At 39.1% G+C, this 22,425-nt stretch overlaps 1 pseudogene; it reads right to left on the bottom strand.

Annotated features, from left to right (window-relative positions):
- Nucleotides 1-1,919: 1,919 nt before the first annotated feature.
- LOC142179093 (phenolic glucoside malonyltransferase 1-like) lies at nt 1,920-20,864 on the bottom strand (annotated as a pseudogene).
- Nucleotides 20,865-22,425: the final 1,561 nt, after the last annotated feature.

The raw sequence follows: 22,425 nt of genomic DNA, 5'->3' as shown, positions 1-22,425 counted from the left end.
ATTGTGGCTACTTCATCTAATCATGCTAAGATAATTGCTATTCATGAAGCAAGTTGAGATTGTGTGTGGTTGAGGTCTATAATACATCTTATTCGAGACAAATGTGGTTTGAAGTGCGACAAACTTCCCACGATTTTGTATGAAGACAATGCAGCATGCATAGCCCAATTGAAGGGAAGGATTCATAAAAGGAGATAGAACAAAGCACATTTCACCAAAGTTATTTTTCACATATGATCTTCAAGAGAATGGTGATATTAATGTGCAACAAATTCATTCCAGTTATAATATGGCTGATTTGTTCACAAAATCTTTACCGACGTCAACCTTCAAGAAGCTAGTGCAAAAGATTGGGATGCGAAGGCTCAAGGATGTGAATTGATGCTCTCATCAGAGGAGTTAATGCGCGTTGCACTCTTTTTCCCTTACAAGGTTTTGTCCCACTAGATTTTCCTTGCAAGATTTTTAATGAGGCAACCAAAATGCGTATTATTAAACATGTGTACTCTTTTTTCCTTTTCTAAAACTTTTTTTCCCATTGGGTTTTATTTTAATTAAGGTTTTAACGAGGCACATTACTTATTGAGTAGACATTCAAGGGGGAGTGTTATGAATAGAATTGTAATTAGAGTGAATGTCTATCTTGTAAATAGTTTTACTTTGTGGCTAAGTCATTTTTCCCCTATAAATAGAGAGGTCTTACCCCATTGTAAATCATCCTAAAATTCAATAAGAATTTCCCCTCTCTCTTTCTCTGCAATATTGTTCTTCTTCTTTTATTGTTTCATTACAAAGATAATACACTCAGGTACATATGTTATAGTTAATAAGGCTTGTGCATTAGTCCCCCAAATTTGGGAGGCCCCATTTTTTTGAAATAATAAATTTATAGATATTTTAAAAAATATTTAGTACTTTTAGTACAAAAATAGACTTTCTCATGTAAATAAAGTAACTGTTTGGCTTACTTAAAAATGGGTAATATGAATAATTAACATGAACTGAAATTGATTTGATAAGGGAAATAGTATAAGTAGAAGATACTACTCTGATCGACATACTCAATTAAATAAAAAGACTTTCCGTTTCCAAATGCTTATATTGCTTGTAGAATAATATTAACAGTTTCTACAAGAGTTGCCTCAGCGAAAAAAGTTTTCCAAAATTAAAATTGATAAAATCTTAGCTAAGATCAATAATGTCTCAAGAAAGATTAAATGGGCTGGCTATATTAGTTGAATTCTTTTTTTTTTTTGTTGAAAAAATTGATTATTAAAATATTATTCCATTTACACCTATGGTGTGAGATAATACTAGGTATGTTGTTGTTGTTATTGTTGTTGTTGTTGTTGTTATTACTCCATTTACCGCTTCGCATCTCAAAAATCTAGAAGAATAGACTTCAAATAGAAATTTATTTTTTAACTTTATTTTTTTTTTAAAAAGTAGTCCTCACATTAAACTTTATTTTTAGGCCACACATATGCTTGAGCCATCCCTGTTAGGTATATAAGTAATAATTTAGAAGTAAAATTGTTAGTTCAAAAGTGCTAAATTTGAGTAATTAAGTGAATTTGAGTTCTTAAAAAAAGTTGTAAATATTAAATAAAAAATATTATTTTTTATATGAACGCAAACTTTGTTACATAGATGAAGTGTATTAAATTGACCAATCCGACCACAGATACCACCAACAAGAGAAAGAACTGTGTAAGACGAACATTGTGGAGAAAAACAAGGAAGAACATGCACGAACACATTCTAATGGTCTTAAACAAATTCGGACGTTTAAAAAAACATTCGTTGTCCAATTCCCGAAGTAAGTTGGAGAAAGTGACAGATAATTTTGAAATATTTCATCTTTAGTCCCTCCACTAGAATATGTAAATGCAATATTATTTTGTGGTGGCAATATAATCTTAGCCAGGCTTGCTACAGAAAGTTAAGCCTATGGTGAAAATAGCAGCAAAAGCATTCATTCGACTTTTTAGGCAAAGACAAGTCAATCTCTTAATCTCCATTCGAGTCCTTAGACTTACTGAGGAACATCGATTTGCCATCGCCATTGTCAATAGAAACGAACTCTAATTTTTCTGGTTTTCCCCAACAAAAATCAGCAGCATATAAGTCATGCTTTGTTTATCCAGTAACTGAAAAAGGTCGTTTCCAATCTGTGGTGAACAGTTCTTTTAAAAACTCCCCATTTAGTATTGATTCCTCATCCTTTATCTTTTTCTAAATACTTTCTCCAACTAATTTTGTAGCAATTATAAAACCTTATTTTCCAGCTACATTAGCATGACTTGTTTTTATAATGTATGGCACTATGCAATTTCCGAAGTAAGTTGTAGCACAAAAGAAGAACTCCATTTCATTCTCGTCTATTTCTTTCCCTATTGCAGCCTCTGATTTTATCAAGCAAGTCCATACATAAGCACACGTTACTGTCAAAGGTGTTATGTGAGTTAGGCTTGGTCCTTTTGAAAATATTAACTTCTTTAGCTTTACGATCTCTGTTAAATATGAGTTTTAATGATAAAATATAATATATCACATTTGATGCAGGATCACAAGAGATAAAACAAAGGAATCAAGAAGCCCTATCATTCAAGTATGGATTAAGGAAACAATTTCTGTTAACGGGAGCTCAATAAGTAAAAAGGAAAAAGCATCAATGCTTACAGATGAAAAAAAGAAGAAACAATGGAGATCCGGAAAAGAATCAATCAATGATTTGATAGATAATTGACGGAAGCTATTATAGGAAGGTCCCAAATCAAAGAAAAACAAAATTGCGAAGCGATACACTGGAGATCGTTGAAGCCCAAAATTAAGGGATTCATCAGCAATCACTCAAGTAATGGAAAAGATATGCCCAGCGGATGAACAGCCTGTCAAGACCAAAAATCAAGGAAGATCAACGGAAACTTGTCTTTATTCTTGGAAAGAATCAATTTATGATTTCTTTCAAGGATTAACTCCCTTGGTTTTGCAATCTATCAAGATTCACGAGTTAAGAAGGTCTCACGAAGTATATGTACATCTGTTCCAGGATTGAAGCATACATACTTTGAATGAACCATTATCACTCCTTTTGTTCTACTCCAAACACATATTGTGGTTCTTTTTAGATTTGTTGTGTAATTAGTGATAGAAGAAAAAGAGACGAACATTGGTAAGGCATTGTATCAAGAAGATAAAAGTGACATAGAGAGTAAGCTGTTAGTGTAAAGCTATATCAACCATTCTGTACTCGAGAAACCTCCAACACTGAAAGAGACCACCCTTGCAACCCAAGGGTACTATAGTAGGGTTCACATTGAATCCGAACCAATATAAAATTCCGATGTCTTTATTTCCTGCATTTTATTTTTGCACTACTATTATTCTATTCTTATCTCTAGTTGACTAATTGGTAAAGTAGCCAACTACTTATAATACTAAAATTAAAAATAGACAATACCCCCTCCCCCCCCATATATTCAATTGGTATCAGAGCTAGTCTCACAATGTTTGCTTAACAGCTTGTGAGAAAAGATTATGGCAAATCAAGTGACTATCGGAGGACTGTTTCAAGAAGGAACATTGTAATTCAGGCCACCATATTTCAATGGACAATACTTTTCTCACTGGAAAGTGCGAATGAAAATATTTGCAAAATCCTATGATGTCAAAGTATGGCGCGTTATCAAAATGGATAACTATCCACTCCCAGTAGTAGCTTAACCACCCACTGATCAGAAAGATATAGATGAATACACAGACGAGCAGATGACCATTGTTCATACCAATGCTAAAGCATAGAATTTGCTCTATAATTCTATAAGTGGAGAGGAGTATGAGAAAATCTCAAGTTGTGATACAGCCAAAGAAATATTGGATAAACTGAAAGTTACATATGAAGGAACCAGCAAAGTGAAAGAAACTCACATTAACATGTTGATTCATGACTATGAACTCTTCCAGATGAAAAAAAAGAATCCATTGAGGAAATGCTTGCAAGGTTCAACAAAATTATTAGCGATCTAAAAGTTTTTGGCAAACCCTACTCAAGTGGTGATCAAGTTCGAAAAATTTTAAGAAGTCTACCTACCACTTGGCAGACAAAAGTAGTTGCATTCGAATCTCAATATCTTAACAAACTTTCATAGGGAAAAATGCATAAGTACCCCCCTGACTTATACCCGGATTTCTAACTACACACTTTTTCTTTGCGGGAATCCTATTACTCCCCTAAACTTATTTTAAATGGAATTATTTGCACCCTTAACACTGACGTGACACTTATGCATTTTCCCCAACTTTAATATGATGAACTTTAAGGAGATCCTATAGCGTTCTAGAAAACACATATCAAGAAAACAAACCAAAAAGAAAAGAAGAAAATAGTCGCTTTCAAAGCTACAACTGAAAGACCTGAAAATAATATTGATGATGACCGAGAAGCTCTTGAAGAAGAGATTGCCATGGTTTCAAGAAACATTGATAGTTTAATGAGAAGATACAGAAACACAAGAAGGGGAAGGATGCCACCCAGGCGAACCAAACAATATAATGAATAAGACAAGAATGATGGAAAATGTTATGAGTGTGAAAGGTATGGGCATGTTCAAGCTGACTGTCAAGATCTTAAATAAAAAGGTCTTCAGAGGATTCAATAAAAACAAGTCTTTCAGAAGTTGGAGTGATGAAGACGGTTTAGAACATGGAAAAATAGCAAATATGTGCTTCATGGCCATTCTAGAAAACGACATGAACAAATACTCAGGCTGTTGGACCGATGAAGATGTATCAGACGATGAATTCAAAGAAGATACTAAAAATTCTTTCATGGCATGAGGTGAAATAAGCGAGGTAATATCTTTTGACTGTGATAAATGTAATGAATTGCATGATATTCTTGACCTTACCCTAAAAGAGTCTCAAAAATTGATGAATGAACTAAAGAGACTCAATAGGGAAAAGAAAGACTGGGAACTCAAGCTTGAAGTCTGTGAAATTGAGAGAGATGTACTTCAAGATGAAGTTCAGGAATTGTAAATGCAACTTAATGGCATGTGCAAGTCCACCAGTCACAGTTCTGTCAAGTCTAATCAGGCGACTTACAAGTCAACTAGAAAAGTATAGGTTAGAACTGAGTCCACAAGTACTAACACAAGCGGTAGATCAAAAACTTGATCAACCCCTATGTGTCATTACTATAACAAAAGTGGACATAAATATTCTTTTTATCGATTTCGTAAATATAGTATTACATGATGGATTTGGAAACCCAAAAACAATCCTGATTCTAGTAGAACTAACAAACAAGGAACCAAGCAAGCTTGGGTACCTAAAAGAAGGTGATAATTTATCTTGCAGGAACACCACAGAAAGAGCCGCAAAGGAAAATTATACTTAGACAGTGTGTGTTCCAGTCACATGATATAAGACAAAACCTGTTCAAATAAGTTAATAATATAGATGGAGGAAGTGTTAATGTAACGACCCGGCCGTTCTAAAGCCGTTGACTAAAATTCCGTTACCATGTGTATAAGTTGACTAAAGCCCTATATGACTCAAACAAGCTCCACGAGCCTGGTATGAAAGACTTAGCTCATTCTTACTCGACCATGGCTTTACAAGAGGTAAAGTAGACACTACATTTTTTGTCAAAAGATCTTCAGGAGGTAATATTATTATTCAAGTCTATGTTGATGATATTATCTTTGGAAGTGCTAACCCTCTTTTGTGCAAGGAATTTGCTAGTCTTATGCAAAGTGAGTGTGAAAAGAGCATGATGGGATAGCTTACGTTTTTCCTTGGACTTAAAATTAAACAATCTGAAGAATAAACTTTTGTGTGCTAGACAAAATATACAAAGGAATTAATTCAAAATTTTGGCATGAGCAGTGCTAAATAAATTGGAATGGTAATGAGCCTGTCAACAAGTCTCGACAAGGACGAAAAAAAATCCAGTTGATGAAACAAAATATCGTGGAATGATTGGCTCTCTACTTTACTTGACTGCAAGTTCACCAAATATTATGTTTAGTATGTGTAAATGCGTCAGGTTTCTATCAGCTCCTAAGGAATCGCATCTGACTGCAGTAAAGAGCATAATTCGTTATCTCATCGAAACTATTTCTTATGGACTATGGTACCCACGTTCTAAGAATTTTATGCTGGAAGGTTTTTCAGATGTTGATCTTGCAGATGATAAGGAAGACAGAAAAAGCACCAGGGAAACATGTTAATTACTGGCAAAGGCATTAATATCATGGAACAGTAAGAAACAAGGCTCCGTTGTATTATCCACAATGGAGGCGGAATATATTGCCATTGGGCAATACTGTGCACAATCACTATGGATGTCTCATCAACTGGGTGACTATGAACTATTTTTAAACCTATCCAAATATTTTGTGATAACTCTAGTGCTATATGTATCTAAAAGAATCTTGTGCATCATTCTAGGTCTAAGCATATAGACGTTAAATATCATTTCATTAGATATCATATCCTTAAAGGAGATATAGAATTATTATTTGTTTGGCATCACTGATCAACTAGCGAACATTTTTACTAAGCCTTTACTTGAAGATAGATTTTTCTCCCTAAGAGAACTACTTTTTCACTTGATCATAAAAATTAGGACCTATATGTTAATTTTTATTGTTGCGTGTCTAATGTTTTTAGTTTTATTTTCTTCGTAAGTATGCATTAATTAAACTCCTCTGATTTCCCTCTTTTTTCCATCAATCGTAGCTTTCAAGAAAGGAAAATCAATCATCATGACCCCTTATTGACACCCTTTACTTTCTTGCACTCAACCATCAAAATCCCTTCTTTTTAATCCTCTGAACTATTCTCCCATTTCTTCATTATTCCTATACCTTCTTCAAAATTCTTCAATGGCTAAACACTCTAAGAATCCTTATGCCTCCACTAGAAAAAGCACTCGTTCCAGGGGAAAACCCTCTTCTCAGCCTCTAGAACAAGTAGACCTAGGGTCTGATCATTTAGAAGGGTTTTCCTCTTCTTAGGCAGAACCATCTGAACACTCTCACTGAATAGGAGAAAAAGCTCTTAGTAAAAGGCCTATAGAAGACCACATTGAATCTTTAACCCCCAAGAAATCCAAAGTAGATCTCTACAGTTCTCTAGAGTCCGACCTAAATTTCCGGAATACCCCAAATAGGATTTCTTTGTTGCTCTGAAAGACAAACCCATCGCTCATGGTAGAGTAATCGACCTTGATGACATGGAGGACCTCGATTGTAAGGTAAAAGATCTGCTTGTTTTTCAAGGATGGTCTAAGTTCTTTTCTGTACCCCCTCCCAAAGTTTATGAACCCTTAGTGTCACGACCTGGATTTTCCACCCTCGGGAGTCATGATGGCGCCTATCAATGTGAGCTAGGCAAGCCAATCCTTTCACTACTTACTTCATTATCCAATTATTTCTTTTTAACAAATATAAGGCGATAACGTATAAACAACGAAACTTAAAATTAAAGTAGAAGACATCAATAAAATATCTGAAATCTGTGTCTATTACAATTACTTAAGCCTTAATCACCCAAAACCTGGTGTCACAGTGTCACAGACGGTCTAAGATTGCTACATACAAAGTCTGAAGAAATAACAGTACACTGTTTCTGAAGTAAGGAAAATGAAACAGGGAATAAGGGATAGAGGGAGATGCTAGGGCCACCGAACGCCTGCAGGTTTACCTTGGATCTCCGCGTGGACTGAAGGTAGCCTCCAAACTACGGTCCAAGCGCTGCTCCGAGATCTGCACATAGTGCATAATGTAGTATCAACACAACCGACCCCATGTGATGGTAAGTGTCTAGCCTAACCTCGGCAAAGTAGTGACGAGGCTAGGACCAGACCACCAAATAAACCTATACAATTATATAATATACAATAGAAAGTAAAGTAGGAATAAACAAGTATAGATGGGAGGGGGAAACATGCTTCGGGGAATAACAAGTAAAACAGAATATCAAGAGAACTATAAAGGAATCAAATCCAACCACTAATAAAAATAAGAAAAACAAAGGCGGATTTCACTTTCTTTTCACATCTTGTTGCAGGCGTGCAACCCGATCCCATTTCTTGTATCTCGTGGCAGGCGTGCCACCCGCTCCCATTTTATGTATCTCATGGTAGGCACGCCACCCACTCCCATTTCATTTATCTCGTGGTAGGCGTACCACCCGCTCCCATTTCATTATATCTTGTGGTAGGCGTACCACCCGCTCCAATTTCCTTATATCTTGTGGTAGGCGTACCACCCGCTCCCTATTTCCTTATATCTTATGGTAGGCGTACCACCCGCTCCTAGTTACAAGCCAACAATAATCACAAGGAATCCCGGCAAGGGAACAAGAGCAATATAACAACTTCCCCGTAAGGGAACAATGATATTTCAACAACATCCCGGCAAGGGAACAATAATATCAAACAAACATCCCGGCAAGGGAACAATACTATCAAACTAAACATCCCGGCAAGGGATCATTAATATCAAACAAACATCCCGGCAAGGGTACAATGGTGAAAATAATATATGAAGTGCAATAAACCACAACGGGGTCATAACAATTATAATACAAGACTCACAGGCATGCTTGACACCAACGTATTCCCTCAAGCTAAGGTTAGACCAAACACTTACCTCGATGCCACGAACACACTCAAGTTTTAACTATAGCTTTACCCCTTGATTACATCGCCAATTTGCTCATATCTAGTCACAAGTTACTTAAGTACATCAATAAGTGCTAAATGAATCAATTTGAATGCATGAAAATGAATTTCCCAAAGTTTTGCCCAAAAAGTCAAAAATCTTCCCCAGGCCCACATGGTCAAATCTCGAGGTTCGAACCAAAACCCGATTACCCATTCCCCCACGAACCCAAATATGTGATTTGTTTTGAAATCGGACCTCAAATCGAGGTTCAAATCCCCAATTTTTGAAAAACCTAGGTTCTACCCAAAACACCTAATTTCCCCCATGAAAATCATTGATTTTGAGTTGAAATCATGTTAAAAGATGTTAATGATTAAAGGAAATGAGTTAAAATTTACTTACAATCGAGTTGGAAAAAGAGTTGTTCTTGGAAAGTCACACTAAGGAGTTTGTATTTTGAAAAGATGTGAAAATTAAGTTGAAAATCGTCTAAGTATAAAATTTGCAGGCCTCAGATATGTGAATTGCGAACAGGGGTTCGCAATTGCGAACCCCGACCTTTGCTGGGTTGGGAAATGCAAAGGGAGGCCCTCATTTGCGAGCTGGGAATTGCGAAGAAAGGGTCGCATTTGCGAACCCTTCATAAAATGCTGGACTTTCGCATTTGCGAAAATAATGTCGCATTTGCGACTTGGGAATTGCGACTACATCATCGCATTTGCGGTCACTGGCCAAATGGGAAACTTCGCATTTGCGTGGATAACCTCGCATTTACAACATCGCATTTGCGATCCAGGCTTCACAAAATGTGAAGCTTGCAGGCCTGCTATGTATAGCTGAAGAACCTACAATTTTCTAAGTTCAAAATGCACCCCGTGGCCTATCTAAAACTCACCCGAGCCCTTGGGGTTACAAACCAAACATGAACACCACCCTAAAAACATCATACAGACTCGCTCGTACATTCAAATCACTAAAATAACATCAACAACTATGAATTAAACCTCAAAATCAATGAAATTTTCCCAAAACTTCTTTAAAAATCAAATCTTGCATTTAAGGTCCGAATCACGTCAAATGTATTTCGTTTCTCACAAAACTTGATAGAATTATCTTAAATCATATATAAGACCTCTACCAGGCACCAGAACCAAAATACGGGCCCGATGCCATCGAATTTTAATCAAAGATCATTTCCAAACCTTATAAACAATTTCAGAAAATAATTTTCTTCAAAAATTTATTTCTTGGGCTTCGGACCTCGGAATTGGATTCCGGACACATACACAAGTCCTGTATTTTCCTACGGACCCTCCGGGATAGTCAAAGCACGGGTCCGAGTCTGTTTACCCAACACGCTGACCGAAGTCAAATTAACTCATTTTATAGTCAAAATTTATCATTTTCACAGATTTTCACATACAGGCTTTCCGGCAACGTGCTCGAACTGCGCACACAAATCAAGGTGATGCTAAAAGAGGTTTTTAAGGCATCAGAATGCAGAATTTCATTTTAAAACAAGTGATGACCTTTTCGGTCATAACATTCTCCACCTCTAAAACAACCCTTTCATCCTCGAACGGACAGAAGAAGGAAGTACTTGAGTCGGGTAAAAGATGGGGATAATGGCTCCGCATATCAGACTCGGACTCCCAGGTCGATGCCTCAAGAGGCTGACCCCTCCACTGAACACGAACAGAAGGAAAACTCTTCGATCTCAACTAACGAACCTGCCGATCTAGAATAGCTATCGGCTCATCCTTATAAGGACAAGTCCTTGTCCATCTGGACAGTGCTGAAATCTAACACGTGGGATGGATCGCCGTGATACTTTCTAAGCATGGACACATGAAACACTGGATGCACGGTTGATAAGCTCGGCGACAATGCAAGTCTATAAGCCACCTCTCCTACTCGATCAAGAATCTCAAATGGGCCAATGAACCTAGGGTTAAGCTTGCCCTTTTTCCCAAACCTCATCATGCCCTTCATAGGCGACACTCGAAGCAATGCCCGCTCACCGACCAAGAATGCCAAATCACGAACCTTGCGGTTTGCATAACTCTTTTGCCTGGACTTAGCTGTACGAAGCATATCCTGAATAATCTTAACCTTGTCCAAGGCATCCTGAACCAGATCCGTACCCAATAAATGAGACTCTCCCAGCTCAAACCATCCAACCAGATACCGACACCGCCTACCATATAAAGCCTCATAAGGAGCCATCTAGATACTCGACTGGTAGCTATTGTTGTAGGCAAACTCTACTAAAGGCAAAAACTGATCCTATGAGCCTCCAAAGTCAATGACACAAGCTTGCAACATATCCTCCAAAATCTGAATGGTCCGCTAGGACTGCCCGTCCGTCCGAGGACGAAATGTTGTGCTCAACTCAACCCACATGCCCAACTCTTACTGAACTGCTCTCCAGAAATGTGAGGTAAACTGTGTACCTCAGTCCGAAATGATAGACTCAAGCACACCATGAAGATGAACAATCTCCCGGATATAGATCTTAGCTAACCTCTCGAAAGAATAGGAGATTTCCACAGGAATGAAATGCGCTGACTTGGTCAGCCTATCAATAATAACCCACACTGCATCAAACTTCCTCCGAGTCTTTGGGAGTCCAACAACAATATGAACTACCGGGCCTCTAATGCTCGTACTTAACCTATTGACAATTCAAACACCGAGCCACATATGCAACAATAGCCTTCTTCATTCTCCGCCACCAATAATGCTACAACAAATCCTGATACATCTTAGCGATGCCCGGATGAATAGAGTACCGGGAACTATGGGCCTGCTCTAAAATCAACTCTCGAAGTCTATCCACATTAGACACACAAACTCGACCCTGCAATGTCAAAACTCCATCATCACCTAAGGTAACCTGCTTGGCACCTCCGCACTGCACCGTGTCTCTGAGGACACACAAATGGGGATCATCATATTGCCTATCTCAGATACGCTCTAATAAAGAAGAACGGGCGACCGTGCAAGCTAACACACGACTGGGCTCAGAAACATCCAACCTCACAAACTGATTGGCCAAATCCTGAATATCTAAAGCAAACGGTCTCTCACTGACCGGAATATTAGAAAGACTGCCCATACTGGCTGACTTCCTACTTAAGGCATCGGCCACCACATTGGCCTTTCCCGAATGATATAAGATAGTGATATCATAATCTTTCAACAACTCCAACCACCTCATCTGCCTCAAATTCAACTCCTTTTCCTTGAACAAATACTAAAGACTCTTGTGATCCGTGAACACCTCACATGCCACGCCATACAGATAATGCCTCCAAATCTTCAATGCGTGAACAATGGCTACCAACTCTAAATCATGAACCAGATAGTTCTTCTCATGAATGTTTAACTGCCTCGAAGCATACGCAATGGCTTTGCCATCCTGCATCAACACTGCACCTGGTCCAATACAAGATGCATCACAATAAACTGTATAAGGCCCTGAACCTGTGGGCAAAACCAACACTGTTGCTGTAGTCAGAGCTGTCTTGAGCTTCTGAAAGCTCGCCTCACACTCATCCAACCATCTGAACCGGGCACCTTTCTGGGTCAACCTGGTCATCGGGGTTGCGATAGATGAAAACCCCTCTACGAACCGACGATAGTAGCCTACCAATCCCAAGAAACTTCGAATCTCTATAGCTGATACCGGTCAAGGCTAGTTCTTGACTACCTCAATCTTTTTCAGATCCACCTGAATACCCTCTGCTGATACAACATGACCCAGGAATCCACTGAACTCAACTAGAACTCACAATTCGAGAACTTAGCATATAACTGACTATCCCTCAAGGTCTGAAGAACCACCCTAAGATACTGCTCGTGCTCCTCCCGGCTGCGGGAATATATCAAAATATCATCAATGAAGACTATCACGAACGAATCCAAGTAAGGCCTGAACACTAGGTTCATCAAATCTATAAAAGTTGCTAGGGTATTTGTCAACCTGATTGACATCACCAAGAACTCATAATGCCCGTACCGAGTGCGAAAAGCTATCTTAGGGACATCAGATGCCCTAATCCTCAACTGATGGTAGCCATATCTCAAGTCAATCTTCGAAAATACCTTAGCACCCTGAAGCTGATCAAAAAAATCATCAATCCGAGGCAATGGATACTTATTCTTGACCGTAACCTTGTTCAACTGCCGGTAATTAATACACATCCTCATCGATCCGTCCTTCTTCTTAACAAACAACACTAGCATGCCCCAAGGCGAAACACTCGGCCTAATGAAACCCTTCTCAAGAAAGTCTTGCAACTACTCCTTCAACTCTTTCAACTCAGGCGGGGCCATACGGTACATCAGGATAGAAATGGATTGAGTGCCCGGAGTCAAATCAATTCACAAGTCAATATCCTTGTCGGGTGGCATACCCGACAGGTCTGAAGGAAATACCTTAGGAAACTTATGAACAATGGGCACGGAATCAATAGAAGGAACCTCAGCACTAGAATTACGAACATATGCCAAATAGGCCAAACACCCCTTCTCGACCATACGTCGAGCCTTCACATAAGAGATAACACTATGAGTAGAATGACTAGGAGTCCCTCTCCACTCTAAACGAGGTAAACCCGGTAAGGCTAAGGTCACAATCTTAGCATGACAGCCCAAGATAGCGTGGTAAGGTGATAACAAGTCAATCCCTAATATAACATCAAAATCAACTATGTCTAGAAGCAACAAGTCTACACGAGTCTCAAAACCCCCAATCATGACTAAATAAAAGTGATGGACTCGATCTACCACAATAAAATCACCTACCGGTGTAGACACATAAACAAGATCACTCAAGAAATCACTAGGCATAACCAGATACGGTGCAAAATAAGATGACACATATGAATACGTAGACCCTGGACCAAATAATAGTGAAACATCTCTATCACAAACTAGAACCGTACCTATAATAACTACATCATAAACCTCAGCCTCGGTCCTGGATGGAAAAGCATAGCATCGAGGTTGGGCCCTACCACCCTAAACTACATCACTAGGATGGTCTGCTGTTGGCTGACCTCCACCTTTAGCGGCCTCAGCTCCACCTCTAATACCTCTACCTCCACCTCTAGCACCTCTACCCCTACCTCTAGCTGGCTGGGCGGGCTGTGGAACACCTAGTGCCTGAACCATAACATAGTAGCCCTGATGCTGAGAGCTACTCGGTGCTTGAAGGCAATACCTAGCAATGTGCCTCGTGTCGCCACAAGTAAAACAAGCCCTCGAATGCTGGGGATAATGACCCTAGAAACTTTGAAGTGGCGGTTCACTGATAGGAGTTGATGGTGTACTGTATGACTACTAATCGGATTATTGCATCTGAGAACCACGACCACCTGAAGCACTGTGAGAAACCTGAAGTGCTGACTGAAAAGGCCTAGGAGGATGGCCTCTACCATGTGAATCCCTACCTCCAGAAAAGGTACTACTAAATCGTCCTGAATGACGGGGCATTTTGTCTGACCCATGACCACCTTCCTGCGACTGAACCATCTCTACTCTCCGGGCCACATTGGCTGCCTCTTGGAAAGATATCTCACTCCTAGTCTCCCTAGCCATCTGAAGGCGAATCGGCTGAATAAGTCCATCAATGAACCTCCTCACCCTCTTTCTCTCTCGGTGGGAAGTGTGACAAGAGCATGACGAGCCATGTCAATGAATCTGGTCTCATACTGGGTAACAATTATGGAACCCTGCTGAAGACGCTCGAAGTGCCTACGATAGGCCTCTCTCTGAGTGATGGGGAGAAACTTCTCCAGAAATAGCTGAGTGAACTGCTCCCAAGTCAAAGCTGGCGACCCGACTGGTCTAGCCAAATAGAAATCCCTCCACCAAGTCTTGGTGGATCCAGACAAGTGAAAAGTGGCAAAATCAACCCTATTGGTCTCAACTATCTCCATGTTCCTAAGAACCTCGTGATAGCTGTCTAGACAATCCTGGGGATCCTCAGTAGATGCACCTCGGAAAGTAGTATTGAAGAGCTTGGTGAACCTATCAAGCCTCCACAAAGCATCGGCAGACATAACTGCTCCATCACCGGTCTAAGCTACCACACCCGGCTGAACTGCTCTAATTGGCCGAATCGCTGGAGTCTGAATCTGGGGAGCTACCTGCTCCGGAGTGTGAGTAGCAGGAGTTTGGGCTCCTCCTCTAGCCTGAGAGACAGCTGGTGCTACAGAAAGTAAACCTGCCCGGGTAACACTCTCCATAAGGCCCACTAGATGGACCAGAGCATCCTGAAAAACTAGGGTATCAATAAACCCCTCTGGGACATGAGTTGGGCCTACCAGAATTGCTGGGGATGGAACCCCATCATCAAAATCAACCTGAGGCTCCGTTGTGGGTGTTGCTTCTCTAGGCTGAGATCTACCCCTACCTCATCCTCTAGCATGACCTCGGCCTCTGCCTCACCCTCTGCCCCTCGTGGGAGCTACTGTTGGGGGCTCGGGCTGCTAGTTAGTGGATGAGGAAGCGTGCGTTCTCTCCATCTGTGAAAGAACTGAGTAGAAATTCAATTATCATTGAGAGACCAAACAGCACGATAGGAAAGAATAAATGTGAAGTTTTTCCTAACTCTGTAGCCTCTGGGGATAAATACAGACGTCTCCGTACTGATCCCTCAGACTCTACTAAGCTTGTCTGTGAACTGTGAGACACATGTAACCTAGAGCTCTGATACAACCTTGTCACGACCCGGATTTCCCACCCTCGGGAGTCATGATGACGCCTACTAATGTGAGCTAGGCAAGCCAATCCTTTGACTACTTACTTCATTGTCCAATTATTTCTTTTTAACAAATATAAGGCGATAACGTATAAACAATGGAACTTTAAAATAAAGTAGAAGACATCAATAAAATATCTAAAATCCGTGTCTATTACAATTGCTCAAGCCTTAATCACCCAAAACCTGGTGTCACAGTGTCACAGACAGTCTAAGATTGCTACATACAAAGTCTGAATAAATAACAGTACACTATTTCTGAAGTAAGGAAAATGAAATAGGGAATAAGGGATAGAGGGAGACGTCAGGGCCTGCGGACGCCTGTAGGTCTACCTTGGATCTCCGCGTGCCCTGAAGATAGCCTCCAAACTACGGTCCAAGCGTTGCTTCAATATCTGCATATAGTGCAGAGTGTAGTATCAGCACAACCGACCCTATGTGCAGGTAAGTGTCTAGGCTAGGACCAGACCACCAAATAAACATGTATAGTTATATAATATACAACGGAAAGTAAAGTAGGAATAAAAAATTAAAGATAGGAGGGGAAAACCATTATATCTTGTGGTAGGCGTTCCACCCGCTCCTAGTTACAAGCCAACAATAATCACAAGGAATCCCGACAAGGGAACAAGAGCAATATAACAACTTCCCGGCAAGGGAACAATGATATTTGAACAATATTCCAGCAAGGGAACAATAATATCAAACAGACATCCCGGCAAGGGAAAAATACTATCAAAACAAACATCCCTACAAGGGATCATTAATATCAAACAAATATCCCGGCAAGGGAACAATGGTGATAATAACATATGAAGTGTAATAAACCACAACAGAGTCATAACAATTATAATACAAGACTCACGGGCATGATTGACACCAACGTATAGATACTCGTCACCATGCCTATACATTGTACTCCACAATTAACATGTAGCAAATAAGACACAACTCCCAATTCCTCAAGCTAAGGTTAGACCAAACACTTACCTCGATGCCACGAACACAACTCAAGTTTCAATTATAGCTTTACCCCTTGATTCCACCGCCGATTCGCTCGTATCTAGTCATAAGTTACTTAATTACATCATCAAGCGCTAAATGAATCCATTTGAATGCATGAAAATGAATTTCCCATAGTTTTGCCCAAAAAGTTAAAAATCGCTCCCGGGCACACATGGTCAAATCTCGAGGTTTGAACCAAAACCCAATTACCCATTCCCCCACGAACCCAAATATATGATTTGTTATGAAATTGGACCTCAAATCGAGGTCCAAATTCCCAATTTTTGAAAACCCTAAGTTCTACCGAAAACAGCCAATTTCCCCCATGAAAATCATTGATTTTGAGTTGAAATCCTGTGAAATGATGTTAGTGATTGAAGGAAATGAGTTGAAATTAACTTACAATCGAGTTGGAAGAAGAGTTGTTCTTGGAAAATCACCCTAAGGAGTTTGTGTTTTGAAAAGATGTAAAAATGAGTTGAAAATCGTCTAAGTATAAAATTTGCAGACCTCAGATATGGGTATTGCGAAAAGGGGTTCGCAATTGCGAATCCCGACCTCTGCTGCGTTGGAAAATGCGAAAGGAGGCCCTTATTTGCGAGCTGGGAATTGCGAACAAAGGGTCGCATTTGCGAACCCTTCATAAATGCTGGACTTTCGCATTTGCGAAAATAATGTCGCATTTGCGACTACAGCATCACATTTGCGATCACTTGACAAATGGGAAACTTTGCATTTGCAATAGGGAGCTGGCCTGGGATTCTTTCACAATTGCGACAAGCCGCTCGCATTTGCGAGCCAGGCTTCGCAAATGCGAAACCTGCAAGCCTGCTATGCACAGTTGAAGGACCTATAATTTTCTAAGTTCAAAATGCACCCCGTGGCCTATCCAAAACTCACCCGAGCCCTCGGGGTTCCAAACCAAACATGCACACCACCCTAAAAACATCATACGGACTCGCTCATGCATTCAAATTACTAAAATAACAACAACTATGAATTAAACCTCAAAATCAATAAATTTTTCCCAAAACTTCTTTAAACATCAAATTTTGTATTTAAGGTCCGAAACACCTCAAATGGATTCCGTTTCTTACCAAACTTCACAGAATTATCTTATATAAGACCTGTACTGGGCACCGAAACCAAAATACGGGCCCGATACCATCGAATTTTAATCAAAATTCATTTCCCAACCTTATAAACAATTTCAGAAAATAATTTTCTTCAAAAATTTATTTCTCGGGCTTCGGACCTCGAAATTTTATTTTGAGCATACGCCCAAGTCCCATATATTCCTACGGACCCTTCGGGACAGTCAAATCACGGGTACAGTTCCGTTTACCTAATATTTTGACCGAAGTCATATTAACTCATTTTATAGTCAAAATTTATCATTTTCACAGATTTTCACATATAGGCTTTTCGGCAATGCGCCAAGACTGCGCACGCAAATTGAGGTGATGCTAAAGAGGTTTTTAAGGACTCAGAATGCAGAATTTCATTTTAAAACAAGTGATGATCACACTTAGAGAGAATTTTCTATGCCAATCTTCGCTCTAGGAAGCTTGATAAGTCAGATTCCATGTTCTAGGAAAACGTATTATTCTTGATTGTGCCATGTTTGACTCAATGTTTCAGTGTAAGTGCCGATTTTCCCATGTTTTCATGAATACTTGGCCTGATTATTTTGAAATTTCTTTTGGTCAAGAAAAATGTTGCATTGTTGAGTGTCCATTTGATTCCCTTCCTAGCCAGTTAGGTCCCAGTGATGTTAGTTGCGTAACCCGAGTTCTGGCCCACATTGTTGAAACTAAACTTCTTCCTCGCACTGGCTCATTCTCCACCTTCCCTCAACGAGACACCTTTCTCGTCTACTGTCTTGTGACTAAACTTAAGGTTAACCTATCCTCATGGGTCATAAACTTCATAATTGAGAGTGCTGATGATCCTACCAGTCTACTCTATGGTATGACTATCACCCACATTTTGGAAGCCCACAACATCTCTATTTCAGAATACCCCTTTGTCTCTGTTTCTAAATGCTACAACTCTAGAACATTTTCCAGTATGGGATGTGTGTGTAATAATGGCTCCTGGGTAAAGAAATAGGAAGGTGAATTTAAGAGTGTTCAACCTGATTCTAAGATAAAAGCATCTGTTTCCCATCATACTGTAAGTGATCCTGATCTTGTAGAAAAATTAACTGCCATTGACAACAAGTTAAACATCATCAAGGACCTTCTTGCTGCAACTCAATCTACAGTTGGGGACATCCATTCCATATCCAAAGAGACTGTGTCCGACGTTTCAAAGATAAGGGTCAAAATTCTCAAACTTGCAGAAAACACAATCAAAACCTTCAAGGAGGTACATGCCAGGATTGATAGGGTGACAGTTTCCGCTAATGCCTGCTTTGAGCGTCTGAAGGAGGCGATTTGCAAAACTTTCACTTATTTCTTGCGTCGTTAATTGTGGTGATTTCAGATAATATTTTTTGCTTTTTTTTTGTTTTGGACTGGTCACCAGTCGTTGGATATTTCTCTTTACTTTTGTTAAACTTTGCATGTATGTGATTTGCAAATATTTACTTATGATGTACCTGTTTCTACTTAATTTCAATTATATCTATGCATATCCCCTCTTTCCTGATGTCAAAAAAGAGGGAGAAAAAAGAAGTCATACATTGCAGGGTAAATAGTATCACCTGTTGAGGGGGAATCGACTGAAGCATATGAGAAAAGAAGTAATACATTGCGGGACAACACATGTTGAGGGGGAGTCGGCTGAAGCACATGTTGAGGGGGAGTTGACTATAGGTGAGCAGGCCAACAGGTATTAACTTTATGTATATATATATATATATATATATGTATATATATATATATATATATATATATATATTATTTTTGTCTTTATCAAAAATGGGAAGATTATTAAATATGAGTTTTAATGATGAAAAATAATATATCACATTTGGTGCAGGATCACAAGGGATAAAATAAAGGAATTAAAAAGTCCTATAATTCAAGTATGGATTAAGGAAACAATATTCGTTAACGGGAGCTCCATAAGCAAAAAGGAAAAAGTATCAATGCTTAGAGATGAAAAAGGAAGAAAGAGTGGAGATCCGGAAAAGAATCACTCAATGATTTCATAGATGATTGATGGAAGTTACTATAGAAGGTCCCAAATCAAAGGAAAACAAGATTGCAAAGCGATACAATGGAGATCATTGAAGCCCAAAATCAAGGGATCCATCGGTGATCACTCAAGTAACGGGAAAGATATGCCTAGCGGATAAATAGACTGTCAAGACCAAAAATCAAGGAAGATCAATGGAAACTTGTCTTTATTCTTGGAAAGAATTAATTTATGATTCCTTTCAAGAATCAACTCCCTTGGGTTTGCAATCTCTCAAGATTCACGAGTCAAGAAGGCCTCATGAAGTATATATACATCTGTTCCAGGCTTGAAGCAGCCATACATTGAACGAACCATTATCACTCATTTTGTTCTACTACAAACAAGCATTGTAGTTCTTTTTAGATCTGCTGTATAGTTAGCGAGAGAAGAAAAAAGAGACAAACACTGGTAAGGCATTGTATCAATAAGAGATAACCCTTGCAACCCAAGGGACTGGAGTAGCTTTCACATTAAATCCGAACTAGTATAAAATTCTGGTGTCTTTTTTTCGATATTTTATTTTTGCAGTACTATTATTCTGTTGTTATCTCTAGTCGATTAATTAGTAAACTAGTCAACTACTTATAATTCTAAAATTAAAAATAAACAATCCCCCCTGTATATTCAATGTCATCCTGTGATACAATAAAAGTAGGTCGAACCTTATCTAGAGGAGTGACGATGTCACACATCTCCAACTTATATTTTTTTGTTTCATCCCACATAGACATCCCTAGTCCATAAGGGTCTTTAATTACTGACCTTTCATAATGTGGAATAAATTCTTTTGCTAAGAATTATTCATCTCCATCGAATTTATAGAGCAACGCCCACACTGTTATGAACCCTACTATGTTAGCTCCATCACCCGCAACTTGATTGTTAGTGAAACCAAGGGATATGCCATGATTCGGAAAAAGTATCACTTGAATGGATATGACCGAGGCTAATTGGATCACAGGTGCATCTCCTTAGGTTCCGACAACTGATGAATAAAGTGATAAAAATCTTTTGTATTACGAGAATGGTTACCAATGATATAATTGAAATCCATATCACTCTCAAAAAAGTAACAGATACAAAATCTCCAATTAGATAATGCAATTCAGGACAACTACTCAAATCTAGTGGACAAACAACATTGCCAGCTAGGGATATGTAGTGTTTGAGAGTGTGATGACCCGATAGGTCATTATGATTTAAAACCAAATTCTCTATTCCGAGGCCTTTAAAACCTCATTTTATCCCTCATTTATTTACGTGCACAGTCCGGACGTATTTTCGGAAAGCTTTTATGTTGAAAATTGATAAAAATAAGGATTTTTGCTTCAAAACTTCATTTGAGGTTACTTCGGTCAACATTTTTGGTAAACGGACCCCGATTCTTATTTTCATAGTCCCAACAGGTCCGTATCAAAATATGGAACCTGAGCGTATTCCCAGAATCGGATTTGGAGGACCCTAGCCCGAGTTATGAATTTTTGTTAAAAATTGAAATTTGAAAAATTATGGTTTTCAAGAAAAGTATTGATGTTTGATCTTGTTGGTATCGGGTCTATATTTTGGTTTCAAAGCCCGGTACAGGTTCAATATAATATTTAAGACTTGTCTGTGAAATTTGATGAAAAACAGAATTGGTTTGACTTGATTCAGATGCTCGGTTGTGAAAATAGGAATTTTAAAATGTTCTTGAGAATTCATGTGATTTCGTGCTAAATTCGTGGTTTTAGGTGTTATTTTGGTGATTTAATCGTGCGATCAAGTTTATATAATGTTTTAAGAATTGTGTTCATGGTTGGATTGGAGTTCCAAGAGCTCGGGTGAGTTTCGGATATGCTACGGAGTGATTTGAACTTGGAAAAATTTTGCTGGTGTAACTGAGTAGGTTATAGGCCTCTGATCTTGCATTTGCGAGATCAAGCATCATAGTTGCGAGCTCTGAGGGGTTCGCATTTGTAAGGAGAAGCTTGGCCAGCAGTGTTCGCAATTGCGAACTTTTCTTCGCATTTACGAAAGGAGTCTGGGAATGGCAGGGATCACAATTGCAGAAGGTCAGGCTCACATTTACGAGACTTTCTTCGCATTTGTGATAGGTTCTTCGCATTTGCGAACCCCAGGTCACAAATGCGACACTTGCAACTGATCAAAATGACTTTTGGTTAGGATTTTACATTCATTCTTCAAATTGTCAAAATCTAAAACACAAGAGATGATTTTCCAAAGACTTCTTCTTCCCCAAATCATAAGTGATTCTTAGCTAGTTTCTTTCAATCTTTCACTTCATTTTACAAGATTTCAACCTAGAATCTAAGGTTTTTCATGGTATAATTGGAGATTTTGGGTAGAAACTAGGGATTTGATAAATTGGGAATTTAGACCTCAAATTGAGGTCGAATTCCAAAACCAATTACATATTCGAGCTCGGGGGTAAATGGGTAATCGGATTTTTGTTCGAATTTCGGGTTTGGACCAAGTGGGCCTGGGTGTTGTCTTTTTCAATAATGGCCTCAATTGAATTCTTATTGATAGTGGGTGATTCCTAAGGCTTATTTTGAAATGTTTGTTTGGTAATTTGCTAGATATTGTTGGTTCGGAGGCGTGTTTGAAAGGCAAAGCTATGATTGCGCTTTGAGTGGCCATTAGAGTGAGGTAAGTGTTGTGTCTAACTTTTACTTGAGGGAACTAGTAACCCTCAGAACTATGTGTTATGTGACTTTCATGTGAGAGGCATATATGCATGGTGACGAGTGCTTATACGCCGCCAAATTATCTATTTTCCCTGATTTA

This window comes from Nicotiana tabacum, unplaced genomic scaffold, assembly GCF_000715075.1.
Source record: "Nicotiana tabacum cultivar K326 unplaced genomic scaffold, ASM71507v2 Un00339, whole genome shotgun sequence".
NCBI lineage: Eukaryota > Viridiplantae > Streptophyta > Magnoliopsida > Solanales > Solanaceae > Nicotiana > Nicotiana tabacum.
This window is presented reverse-complemented; position numbering and strand designations above follow the sequence as displayed.